The sequence below is a fragment of the Dryobates pubescens genome, chromosome 26 (assembly GCF_014839835.1).
Source record: "Dryobates pubescens isolate bDryPub1 chromosome 26, bDryPub1.pri, whole genome shotgun sequence".
NCBI lineage: Eukaryota > Metazoa > Chordata > Aves > Piciformes > Picidae > Dryobates > Dryobates pubescens.
In genome coordinates this window covers 8,893,426-8,913,442 of record NC_071637.1, presented here as the reverse complement: position 1 = coordinate 8,913,442, position 20,017 = coordinate 8,893,426, and the positions used below count along the sequence as shown (strand labels likewise).

The following is a 20,017-nucleotide window of genomic DNA, read 5'->3' as shown; positions in this document are numbered from 1 at the left end:
ACTCTTTCCTGGATGAAGCTGCAGTATTAGAAGAGCGAAATGATGACTCTCTGTGGATGGGCTAAAAAATCCACATGAGTCATCTCTCCTACATCCTTCCCATGGTCTTTTGATCTGTACAGATCACACTGGGCAAGAGCTGGGGTTGGCTCACTCTGGGGGTGGTGTGAGGCAGCTTCACAACCAAGAGCGAAGACAACAGCAATGGCTATGAGCAAATGACCTGGACAACATTTTAGTATGATTAAACAATAATCATACAGTAGTAGAAACATGGTGCTTTTTGGCAGATGCTTTCAGCAAAGAACAAAACATTAAATATTAAGTGTTAAATACTAAAAAAATAACCCCTTTAGTACTGTGTAGGGGTACAGCAAATATCAGTAGCCCTATGCACAGGTGACCAGACTAAGGCAGGCAGCAAAGACAACATTAAGAACAAAGTATTTTTTTTTCCCCTCCCTAAACATTTTGGCCTAATAACCAGCTAATACCTTCCATGTACCCTTTTCTGAGCTCATAATGTTTTTCAGGGGAACAAGGATAACGGAGGGACATGAAGGCAGCAAAAGCTCCTACACATCATGAGTAGTAACCTTGTTAAACAAGCAGCACGAACTGATGAGCAGGAATGACATGGTTCTCGCGGTGTCACAGATACTGTACAGCGTAGGTAGCAATGCTGGCCCCTTGCCAGGATGTATCACAGTGCCAAGCACATTACACTGAGCAAAACAAAAATAAGGAGGGATTCCAATGAAAGGATCAGACAAAACAGACAACAGAAAGCATTCACACAGCTTTGGGTCAGTGCAAATTTGATTCTCCATTTCAGCACCAATTCTTTGAATATTATTAACTCATTTTTCACCAGAGGGTGTATTTTTTTATCCCCTTTGGAAGATCCATATGGTCATTTCTTCCTCACAGTATCTTTGTCCTTCTAAAAGGATTCACTAGGAGATGCAGAAGTACCAGACAGCTGCACATCCCCCACAATACAGATAAAATTTTCTGCTTAATTAGGCATTGACATGTTTACTATAACCTTTACAGAAGAGTAACTCGTACTGAGAAATCCTTTTTTTGTGTGTGTCTGTGTAAGATACAGACACAACCTCAGGAAAGTGGTAAAAATAACTTAGTAGAAAGCATGACCACGATTTCACAAAACCATCAATGAGGGCCATTTTTATGTTTAAGGGTTCTGGGCAGCTTTGAATACATATTTCAGTATCCTACTTGTAAAACCATTTCTGTTTATGTAAATGATTTAAATAGCTGTGGGCATTTTAAGGACAGTGGAGACCTCTTCTGTGCAGACAACCTAGGGCACAAGAAACGCATGTGTGCTTCGAACAGTGGTTTTTAGTAAGATTTCATTGGACATGAAGTTTGATAGGAACTGATTTAACTATTTAACAGAAGTAACATTAATTTAAGTGGACTTTGCATTATTTATTTTGTAAGTAAAGGGTGACTTAAGCCTGTACACTCACATGCTTTAAATGCAATATCTATAATAAGTAGCATAAATTTTGCACGTCATACTGATGTCCATATAATAAATGGCTGAGTGACCTGTTCTCTTCCCACCAGTTCTCCCCCAGGCTTATTCTGACATTCCAAACCTCTGAGATGCTCATATAGAGCTGTCTCAGGAAAAAAAAGTAAAATTAAAGAAATCCAAACTCAGTAACCTCCTTTTCCCAGATGAGAATTTCCCCTTCTGAAATTAAACAGGCCCAGGCAGAGATGTAAGATGGGCAATGTGCAGTCCTGAAGAAGACTCTAATTTCACTACCGTCTTGAAGACTGGACAAAACCCAGGAGCTTCAGAGCACTGAATGGAAGCAATTTCTGGCTTCCTAAATGGAAACACAGTGTTTGATTTTAGTGATGATTGATCCCAAGATAGTATATGTCAAAATCATGACATCAGTTAGGATGATATCATATGGGTAATAATCATAAATGCAATTCTAAAATGTTTTAACTTTTGAAAATATTTTCCTCTGCGTCTTTGTGATTGGATTCATGGTAACTCAAGAAATCTGCTTCTCAAGGACAAGGGTTTCAAAAACCAGCTGATTCTCTATTCTTCACATAATATTTTCTTACATATTTCTAGCATATTGCTACAGAGAAACTAAGAGAAGGCAAGTCCAGTTAATACATATGGAAAAACCCTTTTCTGACCTCACGGCTTCAAAACCTTCCCCATCCACCTTGAAGCCTTGACCCTACAATGCAGACAGCATTGAGCCAAGTGCCCAGTGATACTGAATCCAGTATTGACTTTCAGGCCCTCATCCCCCTGCCTAACCCTTAATTTGCAGCACGTTACACATCACTCCTGACCCTGAATTGTAGACTATGAATACATTTTTTGTTGTTGTTTTAAAGTGTTCATACTGACACCTTTTCACCAGTGGATGCTATTTTCACTCAAATTTACTCTTTTTCCACACAGAGAAATATTTCTGAAAAAAAGGTATGTGCATATATACATGTTTCTTTCCAAGACTGGAAAATTTATTTGCTGCCAAGAAAAGGGACAGTGAATCATTGTCCAGAATATGACTGCTAATCCGTGTAAAGCCCATGCACCAGCTGCACTTCTTTATAGATATATTTCAGTTTTATTTGCAATAACATCATTAGTAGAGCAATCTTGCAGTGCTACAAGGTGATCTTGTTTCCTTCTTGTCTGGCTTCAGCTCAAACATCTTTATGTGTTTGGCAGAAACTGTTTCTTTCTCTGAACTATTTCATGCAGATAATGGATAATGACCACTTCTCATTCCTCTTTCTCAAAAATGTCTAACTGCATTAGCTACCCAAAGACAAATCTTAACCTGACTCATTGTGGAAGTTCATAGCTATAGATTCATCCCAGTTTGAAAAACAACTGCAGAGATGAATTGGCATCTGAGAGAAAAAAATCTCTACTTTGTTGCGTAACTTTTTTTATCAGAGGCATCTTGGAATTTAATGGGATTAAAACTAATGCAACCCTTTGGCATTGCAGTGGAATTTTGGGGAAGGATCTCTCAAAATGTGAAATTTGTAATACAAGAGTGAACTATATAATTTCAGAGCTTTATAGGCCATGCCAAAAATTTCAGTACCACAGAAATAACTTCCTGTTAAGTTGTGCAGGATGGGAAGAAAACACAGGGAATGGTTACCACTCTCACCATGGAGGGAGCAGAGAACATCTGACTCTGAATCATGGGTGTCAGAGACAAAGGAGCAGCTCTGTCATCTGGCCTCAATGTTCTCATAGTGTGAGGTTTATTTCTAAATCCACATGCATCCTGATTAAGGTTTTAGATTTTCTCAAAACCTTAGAAAAGGCTGAATATGCCCAAATGCCTCTGTTTTTTGGAAAGCTAGTTAATTGTGTTGGATAATGGGAAATCACTTGAACCGTTTGTGGCTATTGCTGTTTGTCATGACACTCAAAGTCAGTTTGCAGTGGCTGTATATGGAAGTTTCAGCCATCACCCTACTGATGTAATTCAGTGTCCAAGGCAACTTGCCATTTCAAAGTTTTACCAATGCTGCATTGCTTTTTTAGAACTTTGTTTTCCAAATAGTTACAGCAGCTGATACCGGGACCTGCATTTCTGCCTCTTTCAGATTAGGAAAAGAAACATTCACTACCATTCACTGCTGGAGGACATAAGCACCCTCTCTGGTACCAAGCTTGTGAGCCACTGCAGCTTAGGAGAAAAGGAACTTGGAGTGACTTCTGCCATATATCACTTTTAACACACAATGGCAATTCCATGGAGCTGTAACTATTATTTATATATGATGCTGGAATGAGGCAATTTGGGCTTTCATTTTGTTGTGCTCTAATTAGAGTTGTACTATAAAGTTTTCTATTAAATATCCAATTTCCTACTGGTTAAGAAGGCAAAATAACCACTAGGTTCAGTGGGACTCTTAGCAGCACAAAGCAGAACAGATGATGTCTTTCATACATTGCATCCTACACAGTTATGAGTCAAATGAAAATGATCAGCGGCTGGAAGCATATGTGCAGGGAACAGGTTTGTGAGTGACCCATAAACCTGAAGCAAACCCAATAACAAAACAGGCAAAAAACCCACAACAAACAGACAAAAGGAAGACTGACAAAAGCATGGTGAGCGGATGTGCTTTGCTGAGCCGAGAGTCCATAGCAGGGACAGAATTACTACAGAGTTTTCTCTTAAACAATTTTCCTTAAGGATGCTGCTGTTTACATAGTCAGTTACTGCACCCCCCAAAATCATATTTGCCTTGCTCTGGATTCAGTTAGGTCAAATGGCTGAATTGCCAGGTGCTAGTTGTTGCAGAAATGAATTTAGCCATGTTCAGAGCCAACAGTTCAAGTTCCTTACATGAGGGCTTACAGTGTAAGTGAATGATTTGCCTTTGGTTAAAAACATTTCTGTTTGTAATCCTCTGCAAACCCCCAGAACTTATAATTTCATTATTTCAACCAGCTGAAGGTGTTTGATATTCTCCAGATTGTATTTTCAATACACTTCTAATGAGAGCTATGAATTGTTGAATCACTTGAATGTAAAAGACATGACAGTGACAGCCCTTTGCTGGCAGGAGCAGCAGACTCCCACCTTTGCCCCATCTGTTCCGTCAGCCCAGAGTCTGTTCCATGCACCAAAGTCCTTGCCCAGCAAAGTATCAGACGGGTATCAGGCATTCATCACATCACCATGACATCAAGACATGTTGCATTTAATTGCTGGCCCAGATAAAAAGGGTGCTTTCCAAAATCTGTTTGGTCCTGTAAAATTCAAGGAACACAGTAGCAACAAATATGTTTCCCTCCTTAATAACTTTACTTGTACCAGTTTAGATCACTTTACTGCTTGAAAACATTAAGTCTGAAACTTTTGTCTCTCTTTGTCTTTCTTCTGTTTCCTCTTGTCCTGACATTGTGGAAAAGAGCAGAGTGGCTTTGTAAATATGTAGATCACTTCCTTAACAATCCAGATTTCAAATGGTGTTTCCCCTCATTCATTACCCTAGGTTCCCCTAATACCAATCTAAACTCCTTTAAATGGCCTGAGCTACCAATCAGAAAGTAAAATAAAATAAAAAATAAATCTGTATAGATTGAAATTGTAATGAGTCTTACCAGTGTACTGCTAGCACTTTGGTTCATTTGATATGAACTTTGTTTTTTTAAAGTACCACATGGTAAGGCTTTGAAACTTCAGTTTGTTAAAAAAAAACTGTAACAGCCTTACAGCCTTTGAAGTCACTACTGATATAACTCTGAACAGATCCATTCAAGTTCAACTAACATCAGACAAATGTTTAGTGTATCAGAGGAAGCCACAAAAGCAAGGATTTCATCAATATTTCACAACAGCCTCAGGGAAACTGTAGATTGCAATGCTGTAGGGCAGCTAATGGAATTACACACAAGGGTTTTGTACATTTAAAATAAGCAGCTACTAAAAAAATTACCCTTCAGTTTGATAGAAACTGTATAAAACTGCAGATGGGAAACAATTAAATAGCTACCAACATTTATCCATGTCAGCCTGATAGGTCATTTAATAACAGGTATTTCTTTCCTTCTTCCTTTCTTTTTTTTTTTTTTTCCTGGTAGGGCAATAATAAAGATTAACATTTATGAAAAGCAGCATAAAATATAGTACAGCCAAATGAATAATTAAAGATGCTTCTGAAGAATTTGTTTGCTATTGTATGGCCATGAAGACGTCTCTCCAGTAACGAAGTGCATTCATATTAAATACAATTATGAACAGAAAGAAGATGAGGATTATGTTTATGGACACTTGCTTTTTATCTCAAAAGAAAAATAAAAAAAGTATCTTTGACTCTCTTCTGTTGAATCCATGGCTCATCTCACAGACAGCCTTGAAAAGAGCTGGGCCCTAGCTTTGAATGCATGAGGGGTGCACTCGAAGCTGGGCATACTACATGTAACCAACCAGTGAAAGATCAACACTTTCCCTTGAAAGGCTCTCGAACAGACTGAAGAATTCAGCATATGAAAGCACAATGTTTATCTAAAAATAGATCCATGTAATCATATTCCTTTTCATTACTATGTTCAACATGTAAAATCTTAAGTACTAGCCCTTCACACTATTGGTTTTGAGTGTTTAGGTATGGTCTGCTGCTGTGGGAAATTACTACTTCTGTTAATAACTGATGCTTGTTCAGTGCATTGAATAGCACCATGTGAGAGATAAATTGTTTGATTAGTATTTTTAAAAGGCTACTCATTTCTCAGCCTCTCCACTTCAAAACAGACCAACTTGACTAAGTACAATGAAGCATCCAATCTCCTGCAGAAGAATTTGAGCCCGAGTTCAAGAAAGCTCCTAAAGGTAAAGTTTGTCCCTTTTGGGGTAAGAGTAAATAGGCTTGTCTGTCATGAAGAGAGGCTGTGGCATGATGATGCTTCACAGCAGTAATTACTTAATAATCAATTGTTAGGATGTAAACAGTAGCAGCCTGATTTTGGTAATGTGACTAAAGATTAAACAAGTCAGCCTCGACAGAAAATCTGCCAGAGCAAGGAGCATGGCTCAGCTGTCATAACTCCAGCATCTGCCACTGAATGCTGAGGTGGCCACTCACCCAGGGTCAGTTCAAAGCTCAGATGTTTTTATGGGTAACCTCCATGAACAGCCGTTTTCTCTTCAAAATCCCAGCCTCCTTGTCTGTTGAACTGTAAAATGCTGCTTGAGCTACTTGAGTACTCAGCTTCACAATCCAGTGATGGATAGAGATGAAGCCAACAGCACTTCCTGCATGTTTTTTTAAAGCACAGAATTCATACAGAGCTGAAGATGCTGCATAAAATGCAAACTCCTTGTAATAACTTGTTGGATAGAACCTAGTATTACAGCCTGTTTGTAAAAAACAGTAAAATGGCCATAAAAGTACACAATTAACACAACACTTATCTAAAGAGCAGCAGGCCTTTTGATTTACCTTTGGACACACAGACACACTGCGGCTCCAGTGAGCTCCTCTTTATGCCATCCTTGCCAGTTATATTCATAAATCTGAGTTGGTTACTCATAACTTGGTTAAACCATGGCTGCAACATCATTTGTCTCTTAACATCTTTTTAGATAAGGCACATAGGTAGAAAGTGGGAGTATAATGAAATATATCTTGCTCCTCTTCTTGCTTTGTTTTGATCTTGCATTCCAGGCAATAAAAAATGGCAAATAATTTTGAAGTGTGAATTTTCATGCACTGGGATTTCAGCAAAATAGTAACAGTAGTGAGGAATACATAGATCCTCAAGTGTTTTACTTCCCTCTTTACAGAATCACAGAATCACCAAGGTTGGAAGAGACCTCAAAGATCATCAAGACCAACCTGTCACCACAGACCTCATGACTAAACCACGGCACCAAATGCCACGTCCAATCCCCTCTTGAACACCTCCAGGGATGGTGACTCCACCACCTCCCTAAGCAGCCCATTCCAATGGCTAATGACTCTCTCAGTGAAGAACTTTCTCCTCACCTCGAGCCTAAACTTCCCCTGGTGCAGCCTGAGATTGTGTCCTCTTGTTCTGGTGCTGGTTGCCTGGGAGAAGAGACCAACCCCTCCTGGCTACAACCACCCTTTCAGGAACATACTGTTGCAAATGTTAGTTCATATGACTAGCCTGGTTTTTTTTTTTTGTGACAAATATTATGACCAACAAACATTGGCTTTTGACCATCAGACATCCCTGCCCTTATAGCCACGTAACATCAAAGCACTAAGCCAGCATGAAGGTCATTAGCTCAGATGGCATCTTACTTCAACCAAACTTCTCAGATATGTAAAGCAATAAGCAGTAGCAAGAGATTGATACGATAGTTTGTGAGTAATTTGGATGAACTATAACACTAATCCAGTAAAGTATTATAATTTTAAATGTGTCCAGAAAATAATTGAAATTCTGGTTTAGTTTCACCATAATGCACTGTGCTGGGTATATTTAACAGCTGACTAGTTTAGCATGAATATTGCTTTACAAATGAGGTCATATTGTTTTTAAGAAACAATATTGCTATCAAACATGTTTAGGAGGAAAAGCAAGAGATTATGAGTACACTTTTAACCTTTCTGTCTCTTTCTATATCTGTTTACTATGGTGATTTAGGTGCTCAGTGTTGTTTGAAGGCAAACACAGAAGGTTCTGGCATTTAAAAGAGATCCAATAATGAGCAACTGGCAGTCAGATTCTTTCTTATTATTACTCTGTCACAAAATCTCTGTTCTACATCACTTCATCTATGCAACACCAGTCAGAGATGAGAAAGGTCAAAAGATCTCCTTCAAACGTACAGTCTGTACATGCACAACACCGTTCCTGAGTCACATACAGGAGCCAAAATTCAGTCCATGCAGTAGAAAAGAACTACTCGCAGGTAATGAAACTTCCTTAGAGAAAAGGTTTTCCTCCTGCTGGCACTGATACATCCAGGTCAGGGTGGGATCAGCTACTAGTGCACAGATTTCTATTTTATCCCTTACCATGTTGTCAGAATGAAGGATACACAAGCAAGCCACCTAAAAGAGTATTTGATGTATACAATATGCATACATCTACCTACATAAAATTTGGGCACTTGCCTACCCAAGGAAGGGGGCACACAGAGCACCTGGTCCTGCTTTTCACTTCTCATTGCAGTCAGCAGTGAGAAGGCTGCAGCAATGGTGATAAGAATCAATCTGTGATCCTTTGGAACATGTTTCAAAGCTGGAAATCACTTCTTTAAGGGACCTGCCTGAAATAACCCCCCTGCAAGAGGCATCACCTACAATTGTGCTGTGCTGGCTTTGGTAGCATGAACTTGCAATCATTTTCAGCTGAGGTTTTGGGGGAATTGTATCTTGTCACTCTCTTACCAGATAATGCAAATATCCTGCATCCCTATTATTGCCATTGTAATTTTATTCATGTATTGCTGCCCCCAATACCAATACTGCCCTACAAAATTCTTTTACCACCAATGAACAAAATTCATCCTGCCCCTTAAAGCTCTCAGTTTTGATAGCCTCTAAGGGCTTTCCTTTTTCTTTCCACACAATCTGGGATGCTGCTCGACCATTTCCTTGTCGATCTGGCGGGCTATTAATAGTAAGAATACTACCAATTACCAGTAGTAAAATTAGTGCTGTTGGTTCCATTCTGCAAGAGATTTGTTCAAAACAAGTAAATCCATGTCAGAAGGAAAAGCTTCCAACTGACATGGAAAATAAAGGAATTTTCCAAATATCTCTCAAAATTATTAAAATGATGGACATTTTAAAGACAAAAAAATATCAAAACACAAATATTAAGCTGTGTTCTTTTAAACTATATCTCAAATGATCCAAGGAAGGGCTTAGACACAGGGTCAGTACACAGATCATGTACAGATCATAATCACCCCAGTCTCAGTTTGCATTCCTGCCCTGTCCTAAGTGATAACCGGAATTTATCATACAGAACAAAGCATAAAAAAGCCAAGCAGCAACAACAGAAGGCTGCAGCTGCACAGGATCAGCTTTTTTTGAATTTCAGCAAGAAATAACAGCTATGAGTTATGGCTAAAATATCCAATAATCAGGAAGGTCACTTACTGACAGAAATGACTTCTTCAGCACAGGTATCATGATGCAACCACTGCTGAAGTGAGGGACATCACTGGGTACAAAAAAGCTATATATTATAGCTGGCAGAATGGGATTTAAGGCTTGCAGGAATTCACAAAGTGGTCCAGTGGATCAAAAATCCTGAAAGAGCTGAAAGAGTGGATTAACTGCCTCTATTATTCAACTCCATAACAGAGTAAGAAAAACTTTATAAACTTCCCTGCATTTTTTTCCCCCTGGGACTCTCTCAGACTTGGAAGGAAAAGCAACAGAGGGCATCTGACCTCTACCAAATTACTCATAATAGTGACTTTCTGAAAAATAAATTGCTGCTGCAGCAGCCCAAATGTAAAAAAAACCCCAAGCAAACCAAACAAAAACACAACCAAAAACCAACCCCCAAAACCCCATTAAAATAATAATTTTTAAAAGGCTATTAAAAATGTTTACAGTATTAAAACATATTTATGGCTGTTTCTAGTAATCAGAAGTGTAAGCACAGACAACAGCTTGGAAAAAAGAAGTCCAGGGAATTCTCAAGTGTGGTCAAATACACACAAAGAGCATTTTTGTTTCAATTCCCGACTCCTCCGTTTCACTGCCTCCAAGGCATCAGCATGCAATAGGGACACTACCTTTGGAGCTCTGCACTGCTGCAGAGGAGCAAATGTACCTGGGATGTTTATTAAGGCATCATTATATGTCTGTGTGGCACCATTTATTTTCTGTGGAAGAGACCATGCCAGGTCAAGATCAACAGTTTGAGCAGACAATTCATCAGGTGGGAGCAGGTGGCAGGGGCGGTATAAGAAATCGCTCAAAAAGGAGTACAAAACTGAAATGGATGGAAGGGTAAAAGTAATAAGAAAGTGATCAGTGAAACTACGAACGGCAGGAGATAAATCAAACGAAACAAGTGCAGAGCACAGATCAGTCCAACAGGGTTTCCTTAAACGTGAACAGGGTTTTAACCTCTCTGACATGTATAATGCTTTTGGTCAAAATTTTGCTGGGGATCAGGAGGGTGAACAGAGCAGGACAACGACCAGGGTCAAAGCAAAAGCAGTTTGCATTGTTACAGTTGTGTGGAAGTAGATGAAGAGAGCATTTGGAAAATGAAGCATTATAAGGGATTTTGCACATTACATTTGCATCCATGGTGTGAGACTATATTACAGGAACTGCACTTCTATTTCGATTCAGACCCCTCAAGCAATAACTGAAACCATACAGAAATAAAGAGTGGTGGGTGCACCATGATATTAAAGGTGGAGATATGATGAACAAGAACTTTTTAATGAAAAGAATGACACAGGCATCAACTCAACTACTTCTTGAACAGAAACTGCCTTCACACCAGTAAAATCCTTTTGCTATCAATCATCCAATGGTTTATGACAAAAAAATTCTTGTGCAACTTATGATTTTGGACTACCTACCAAGAACTCTTTTTCTTTTCTTTTTTTTTTTCTTTTCCCCCCCAAATCAGTGAGACTGCATAAGCTTAGGCCTGCACAGCTCTTTTGATGATACATAAGGATACACTGGCTATGGACACCAATTTAGCCCTTGCTGATTTGCTAAGTAGAGAAAGTCCTTTGAGATTTTCATGGGTAAGGTTGATTTGGAACTATAAAATCAAAGCATTTATTCTAGACCAGAGGCCAACAACACTTCATTATAGACTGTCTAAACACTCTCAGTTTATCCATTATGTTCAAATCCAAACAATGTTTCCCTTTTAAAGCATTTCTGGCTGATCCACTTTCTACCAGCAGTACCAGCTTAAACAATAAAATAAAATAAATTTAACATGTTTATCAATCTGTGCTAAAACATAAACAAAGGCAGAGCATGTCACACACCTAGCTAGTACCTACACAAGGTTTGTTCTGATATGACTACCAATTTGCCTTCTCTACATGGCCTAATTATTGCATGTATCCCCCAATGCACAGCTGGAATTTGACTAATCTGCATTTGAAGTTTTGAATTTTTCACCATGAATCATACTGCCAGTTCATTGCTCCTTCTGTGCAGTCAGTTCCCTTATACTGATTGGAAATCTGTTGCACAAAGAGAGAAAAATGTGCTTTAAATAAAAAGATTTAGAAAGATTGAAACTTGCTTTGAACTCATTACTTAAGAATTCATGATGTTCTCATAGTCTGCCCCATACAAACTAGTCTCATCACTAGGAGAAGAACCAGCAAAACTGGTCTGGTCATCTTTGCTGCTGCTGCCGCCTCAGAGTTTAGTTTAAACAAGATCTCGTGGCATCTCACTTATTGTCTAATATCTTTGGTCCACAGACATAAGGCAGTGGCAGCATTAACACTCCCAGACATGGCAGCAGTGCTCTACATCAACAGCCCTTCTCCAAAGTGTTTTGCTCAAACAGAAAAGTCCTCCAAAGACCCTGTTCAGGAGGCCCCAGCTGGCGCATGTCAGAGCTGTCAGCAGCCACATGCTATCAGACGTCACCATGGCCACTGTCTAGCAGAGCTTTCATACTGCAGAAGTAGTAAACCTGTATGGTGCAGAAAGGCAAACTTCTCAAAGTGGTTACCTACAGGGTCAGACAGCTCTTGGGGTCTGTCAAGCTTCATGCATTGGTGAGATAACCCTGACACTAATCTGCAGTGTGTTTAATGTTTAATAATTTTTCAGATGTTAATAACATGTTAATGTTTCCATGTAAAACAGGCTACATTTCTTACTGGTGTAATTCCTTTGAAACAAATGGACTTAGGAAGAATTGGCTCAATGTTTTATTATTCTCAGGTGTCACTGTACAGAAGCTCTTCCTGTTGCTAGTGTAGTGTCTTTTCGTCTGATGAGTATATATAGAAATATATATATTCAATGTTTGCTGCCAATAGCAGTGAAAGTAGGAAGTGTCTACATCTTAAAGTCTCTAACAATGTATTAAGAGTAGCAGTAAAGTAAAACAACAATTATCATGTAGCTGTTACTCAAAAGTCTTCAGACTCCTAGCAAACAGCACACCTACACTCACTGGTGGTGTTCTGCATGACCATAGAACTTTTTCAGAGATTCCTTGCTCCTTTTCTTTAACCTGATAACTTTGGGTATTAGCAGGGGCTCTGAAGCACAGTTCTGAGAACATTCAATCCTAAGGAAATGCAGTTTAATTCCAGCAATGAATTTTGGGGGGATTAATTCCATCTTATGGAAAGCAAAATGTTGCTCATTACTTTGGAAATTAAACAGTGTATCACCACTGCACTTCCTCCATTATCATTTACCTCAAAAGAAGGATGAGGTGATTTCCCATATTATTGTTTACCCTTCAGTGCTGGGTTGAGAGTTGGACTGGATGATCTTTGAGGTCTCTTCCAAACAGATATATTCTATGATTCTGTGATTATCTCCCAATTAGTTTGTCCTCATGTGACTGAGAGGTAACTGTCATATGAAATTCATCTTCCTAGTCCTCCCCAACCAGTATCAACTGCCAGAAAATTATTTCACTGCTACCTGTTCTTCCTTCCTCTATTAGCAGCCACAGTTTCTGCTTTTTCTCCTTGACACTGGTAAAACTGCTGGTGTTAGCGTAAGGAGACAGTTAAAGGTCAAAAATCAAAGTATTTTTCTGTTCCACCCTGTATAAATATATTGCTGCCAGACAGAAGCAGTCACGTCTGCAAATGCACTTTACAGGGCTGAGGAGATCTGTTTCTCAACTTAAACTATGTAACATTTAAATATCAAAAACTTTGTTTTCTAATGAGGGAAGTATTGAGAGGGGAGAAATGAATTATATGCTTGATGTATACTGAAGGCTGGGAAAATTAAGGCCATTTCCCATAGTGAGAATGCAGTGATTTCAGTTTGTGAGAGTAAATTAAACCTTTGGGAGAATTTGTCTTCCATTAAATTGAACAGCTAAACAGGCACAGAAGATTTTAATGTCACCACCAACAAACCCCAAAGGTTACAAAAAGAAAAAGAAACACTGTTTTCTTGTTTGGAAGCTCTCTGTCTCTCTACCTAGGAAAAATGCAAACTGTAAATGTATGTTGAGACACAAAGACTCTTAAAGATCATAATTCTATTCCTATACCATATGCTATTAATGTCTGTCAACACTGTTTAGCCAGCAACTGCTGACAGAACCATATTTGCTATCTAAATACATCATAAATAAATCAGTAATGAACTGCTTTAGTAAACCTTCTGCACTGATTGGAAATACAGATCGAGTAAACAAACTCTGGGGATAGCATTTTGCAGCTAGAAGTATATACAAGTGTTTAATGTCAATGACAAAGTCACTCACACCTCTCTTTCTGGCAAGAGACGAGGCGGGTGAAAGAAAATCGTAAGGATGGCAAAAGTGTTTAATCAATTGTAGCAAATGTACCTGTCAGCATTCATCATATTACCTCTCCTTTTTTTAACCTCATGCAACTCTCAGAAAAGGGACTTTCAGCCAATAGAGCTACAAAGTATTCTGGTAACGAAATCAAAACCTTCACCTCAGTCATGGTTTCATGACCAGGGAGATGGTCATCAAAACCCAGATAAGGTTCATGATCTTTCCAAGTCAGACCTGCAATGAGCAAGCACAGGCTCTGCTGACTTCTTGGCAAACAAAAGAACAGCTTTTGTCTTAAATATGAGGGCTTTGGAGACAATGGTACATGCTTAGTACAAAAAAACCCCACAGGAACTAGGACCGAGTCTTCTGAGTGAAGTCCTGACTCTACTGAAGGTTAGCCAATAGTTCTGCACTGCAGGGTTTTTGTGTGCTTTTGAATGTAAAAATGCTTCAAAGTTTGTGCCAAAATTTGGCTTGGAGGTGTGGGATACACTGCAAACAAAACCTTCCACTACTTTGCGAGTGTGTGAGATATAAAACGGTAGGAAACATTTCCTTATTTGTTCAAACAAACCTACCAAATGTCTGCACAAAAGGCAACTGTTCGGTGAAGAGGAGCTGGAAATAGAATTTATCTTGTCAGGTGGGATATTGATAGAGGAGTTAGCAGCAATGTTAACTGCTAGACATAAAAAAGTATCTACTAGCACCACCAATTCATAAATGAATAAATATTTCTAGTCTTCCCAACTCTTTTTTGACACAGGTTATTGAAAGTTACTTTCTGACAGCTTTCTGGTAATTAGACACCACAGCTTTGTATCAGAAGAACAGTCTTAATTAAGACTGCAGAGAGATGCTAAAATTATAATTTCCTCTATGCTATATTTTAACAGCAGAAGTTCTTAGAGATCCCTGTGGGATGAGACTTTAGTCCAGATTAAAACAAGTGCTAATTTATCATGATGCTTGCAATGGATGATATTTTTTAAAATGGAATTTATCTCCTATATGAAGGATAAAAAATTTCTCTTAATCCCACCAGACAATTAAACATCTTATCTGTTGTTTTCCCCAAAGTTCCTTTCAGCTCACAACCCAAACACTCTGTATGATACAGAAAAAGACCTGTTTACAAATTCAGCTCGTTGACAAGGCTCACAAAGCAGTGGCAGGTGTTATTCTTTATAGCAGGAATTAGCTCTGTACACAGAGGGCTAATGCAGGCAACAGGGAAGGCTGCAGCTTGTTATGCCTTGCCAGCAGGGCACTCTGTCTGCCCTCAGCACAACAAACCAGGATCCATCATCCTGGATGCACACCTTTGTCTGGTGCTCTCCATTTCCCGTTCAGCTGGCGGTAGGTGAGCAGTGCTAAACACTGAAATGGAAAAGGGAAGGAGCATAGGGCTGTAAGGGAAGAACGTTAGGATTTTATCTTCCAATAAATCAAGACATAAATTTAAATTATGAGCACCTTAAGAAGACTGAGGTTCATGCAAAAGAATACAGTGTAAGACAAGGTTCCCTCTGGTGTCATTTGTTTTTGTGACAAGCTGCAGAGATTGCTAGAACAGAAGAAGTCCCAAGCTCCTAAATACCGTCTCAAGTAGAGTTCATGTAAAAAAGAAGAGAAGTGGCATCGTCTGGATGATAAACATTCATATTTTACAACCTTTCAGTTTATTTACTGATATATCTTTTTCTAACTATATATGTTGTTTGTATCAGCTTGCCTAGGCAAAACAGAGCCATACATAATTCAGGGATAAAATTGCCATCAAGTCACTGCAGAATCTAAACAAATAGACCCCAAACATATATTTTTCATTAATAACCCTCCATTACCAGGTTCCGACACTTTGAAACAAAAATAAATAAATAAACCAGCAAGATAAAAAAGAAAGACACCTCATTATTTAATGCCAGTCTCCCTGGCTTTGTGCTTGGAGCAGGTGGAGGCACTGAAAAGTTAGTGCTTAATGTGACCTGGGAGCAGCAGCCCAGGCTGGCAGGGGAGGACACCGAGAAGCAATCAGCCACTTGGCCAAAGCTGTCACCGGTCCTCAAGCCTGCAAGACAAGGCTAAGTGTGGAAGCTCCCATGCCACTTACACATTTCATTTTTTGCTGTCTTCCTGTCCAAAAAGAGGAAGAAAGGGAAGGGAAAAAAAAAAAAAAAGAAAAAGAAAAAGAAAAAGAAAGAAAAAAAGAGGAGGGGTGGAGTGGGGAAAAGGAGACAAGAAAAAGAACCCTTAATTTACAGAGCTGAAAATAGCAGCTGCTAATGGGCTTTTGCACTTCTTCTTTATTCACTGCAAGGTCATGATCAGAAGTAGCATGTGATTGATTCTAAAGTGAAGTTCAGCTCTTCATGTCTGTAATGGACATTAAAAAAATCTGAAAGGAGCTCAAAAGAGAAAACAAAAAAAGTGACACATTTTATGGAATCCTGAAGTTCTCCAGGTTCTCTGAATGAATTTGGAGGGTGGAATCATGCCCTGCTATTTTAATTGTCCCTAATAATAATTATTGCATTAGAAGGAACAATTATTTGTATACATTAGTCTAACTTCACCACTGTTATAGCCCTTTTATTGCTATTTTTTACAGCTCTGCAGAGAACAGCCCTTCTCTCCCATCCCTGTGCTTAAAGGGTTAAATGAGATGAGTGACAGCCTTTCTGCATGATTTACAACTTGGAGCCCTGTAGTGAAACCAGCGCTTGATGGATGATCCTGAAAGACGGAGACTAACCATAAATCATGTCTTTGAATCATTGACAAAGATAAAGGAGAGAAAGAAAAAGCACTGGCATTGACATTCATTCTCCCAATAATGTACATTGACTAGTTACAATACAGAACCTTAATTAAAAAAGCGAACTCAAAGTAGTCACCTCAGTGCAGGGAACGCACCGCTCTGGAAGGCTCATGAAAATCACAAATAAAAGTTCAAGCCACATCCATGATAGGTTACCTCCCTGGGAAAAGCACTCAAAGTGTGCTTGCCACAGCCCTGTGCTGGAAAATAAACCCTGTAAACACTGGTCCTAACCTGCACTCATTTAGCTTTCTTTTATTGTGCCTGTTCTTAATTTCATCTTATTATTGTTAGAGGTGAACCCCAGGTGAGGTGAGAGCCTTGTTGTTGTTGGTACTGGATGTATTACAGGGAGATGCCAGTCAAAGACAGGACTATCACCTCTGCCTTACTGCGAATGGAGGCACCAACACATGGAGTGACCTGTTTGGGGACCATGTGGAAATCTGGGTTTGATGACTTTATGAAAAGGGCACATGTTTGTATATCATGATGTGCCTGTGCCAGAAAGATGCCAGAACCTAACATCCACCTAATGTGTTCAAATTTATGGTAGCAATGAGAAGAGAATTCAGATTCCCTATTTGCAGGCCAGGAAGAGGAAACCCTTCCTGAGTCTCCAATGCCACTTATACTTGCTCACACGAAGGCTAGCAGCTCCAGAATTCATGACCTACGTCTGCAAACACAGCAGCATCACTTGTGTTATTTACTTCTTGAAAGTACAGACATCACTTTTACCTTTCAAAAGTGGCACAGGGCACTTTCGTGGTAACATTTACAAGTGCACAAGAAGTGGGAGAAGCCCTGAAATATCAGCTTCCAAGAGTGTGACTAAATGACCAGCTGCATGGCAATGAAGTTAAAGGACAGGTTAAGACCTGTTTGGGAGAACTGATAGCACCACCTGTAACAGAAGTGGGTAGTCCCATCTTTCTGCACAAGAAAGACTGGCAGACTGATAAAGAAATACATGCAAAGCAGTTGTGGAGAGCATGTACAGGGTCTGTAAATGCAAACAAGGAACAAAGAAATGACTTTCTGAGTGAGCTGTGCTGAGGCACAGAAGTGCTTTAGCACCCATCTGAAAGCACGATGATGAGCACGGTGCAAAAACACAAGCAGCCTGAGATTTGCTATTTGGAGAGATTTGCTATTTGAAAAAGGAGTAACCTAAACAAGAAGAAAAATAGGACACATGATAAACAAGTGAGAAGAGAAAAGAGGGGTAAAGAAAAGAGTATGTAAACAGGAACAGAGAGAAAGGTTTAGATATAGACATTAATGCTTCCCCCCTGTGCTTAATTCTGTATAAAGAGAGCCACAGAATTGGTAAGTTCTTGTGCTCCTGTTAGCTGTAGTGAGGGTGAATGAACTGCCAACTTTTCCAAGTTTTGTTGTTTTCCTAAATCTTTCTGATTTAAAGAAAATATTGGGATTTCACATACAGAAAAACTGAATTATAGAAATTAAACCAAACAAGGCAAACAACACTAAGCAGGTTTTCACAGGTAAAGGAAAGCACCTTCTACCAGAGGGAACAACTCCATGAAGGCACAACCATCTTACTGCACTCCCTTTATTTATTTGCCTGGGTTCTTCCCTGTTCTATACACTGAGGCTTAGCTATCCATTTTCTCTACTGCTTTTCCATTCTCTTTGAGTGGTTATGAGTATGTTTCTGTGCATATTTGGTCTAATCTGTGTACAAAATCTAAGGTCTTTTCAAAGTGTGAACACTCTTGCACAAGCAGCAAAACCAAAGAGGTGCAATGTAAAAAGTCTTTGATGATTTTCAGCTTCTTACAATTTACAAGTTTCCTTTATCATATTATTCATAACTCAAAATGTTTTCTGCAAATAATTCCTTATGTATCCCTTTTGGCATGAACATTTTGATGCAGGTTCACTTGGACCAGGTACACAGGAGTTTCTTTGCCTTTGATTGCATGAATATATATCTTGGCTTTAAATTTCTAAAGCAAATGCATTATCATACTGGATTCATTGGATTTGCCATTTGTTTTCCACAAGTATTTACTGAAGTTTAGTTTTACAATAAACATTCCTATTACAAACAATATCCTCAGATGTTTACCAGGAGCTACAGGGAAGAGAATAGGGTCACTGATTTTATCTTCTTTAGAAGTTCAAGCATATATACACCGACCTTCTTCATTTATATTTCTGTCCCCTATCCCCCAATTTTTGGTTTAAATTATTCTTCTGTGTTACAAAAAATACCAGTACCTCAGGAAAAGCTTTATAAGTAGAAAGCATAGGAGAAGTGAAAAAAAAACAACAAACAACTGCCAATGTTGTCCTTGTGAAAATCAGCCTTTTTCCTTTTTTAAGGAAGAGAAGTAGGGCAGAGAAGAAGTAAAATTTAAATCTTTGGGTTTTTTTTGAAAATAGAAGAGTACCTGAAAAATAACTGGTTCAGAAGTACAGGGGGAAGAGCTGAATGGAACAAGTTCAGGTGTATCCAGGTTCAGTCTCCAGGTTTCCTGGTCGCATCTCCCAGCACACAATACCACTGAGCACCACAGGAAATCAGCATCTAAACATTTGATCATCAACCAGTGCATAGGAAATGGTTCACACCAAGCAGAAATCCAATGATAATGTTACTAGTTTATGACAAAGTCAAATTTGGTCCTGAGCAGGAAGGCTGATTGCAGTTTTCCTGGTATTTGCTCATTTCAGCTGAGCTAAAATGGCCTGATTTCCAGCACAGCTGGCTGGGTTAAGGAGCACAACTACACTAATTATATCATTTCACTAAATCTTGAGGTGATAAAGAAGACAGACATTCAGCTGTCACAGGAAATGACCCTGAAACTAAGTGAAATGTTCCACTAAGAAGCAAATACACCTTTGTTAAGGAGCGCTGTAAATGCACGGCAGAAAATGTTACTCATGGCTGTTATCAAGGAGTGTGTGTGTGTTGCACCCCCAGAGACAGTGGGAATTAAGCAACTCAGAAATAATTTTCAAGAGGATTTGGGACACTGCATAAGTCAATCCTAATTCATACGAACACAGCCTAATGGGTGAAGTTGGAATGAATGTGAAAATAATCCACTTGATGTCAGACTAAGGGTGAAATGCTGCTTCAAATTAGCAAAGGTGCATGGGAAATGCCTTGTGAGGACAGCCGTTATGGCAGCTGACTTACAGGTCCCAAAGAGACTGGAGGATGTGTG

The 20,017-nt window shown here is 39.1% G+C and overlaps 1 protein-coding gene across 4 annotated transcripts in view; it reads right to left on the bottom strand.

Moving 5' to 3' along the window:
* The window catches only part of TSHZ2 (teashirt zinc finger homeobox 2), a 223,504-nt gene that overhangs the window by 89,487 nt on the left and 114,000 nt on the right, over window positions 1–20,017 (bottom strand). The window lies entirely within an intron of this gene.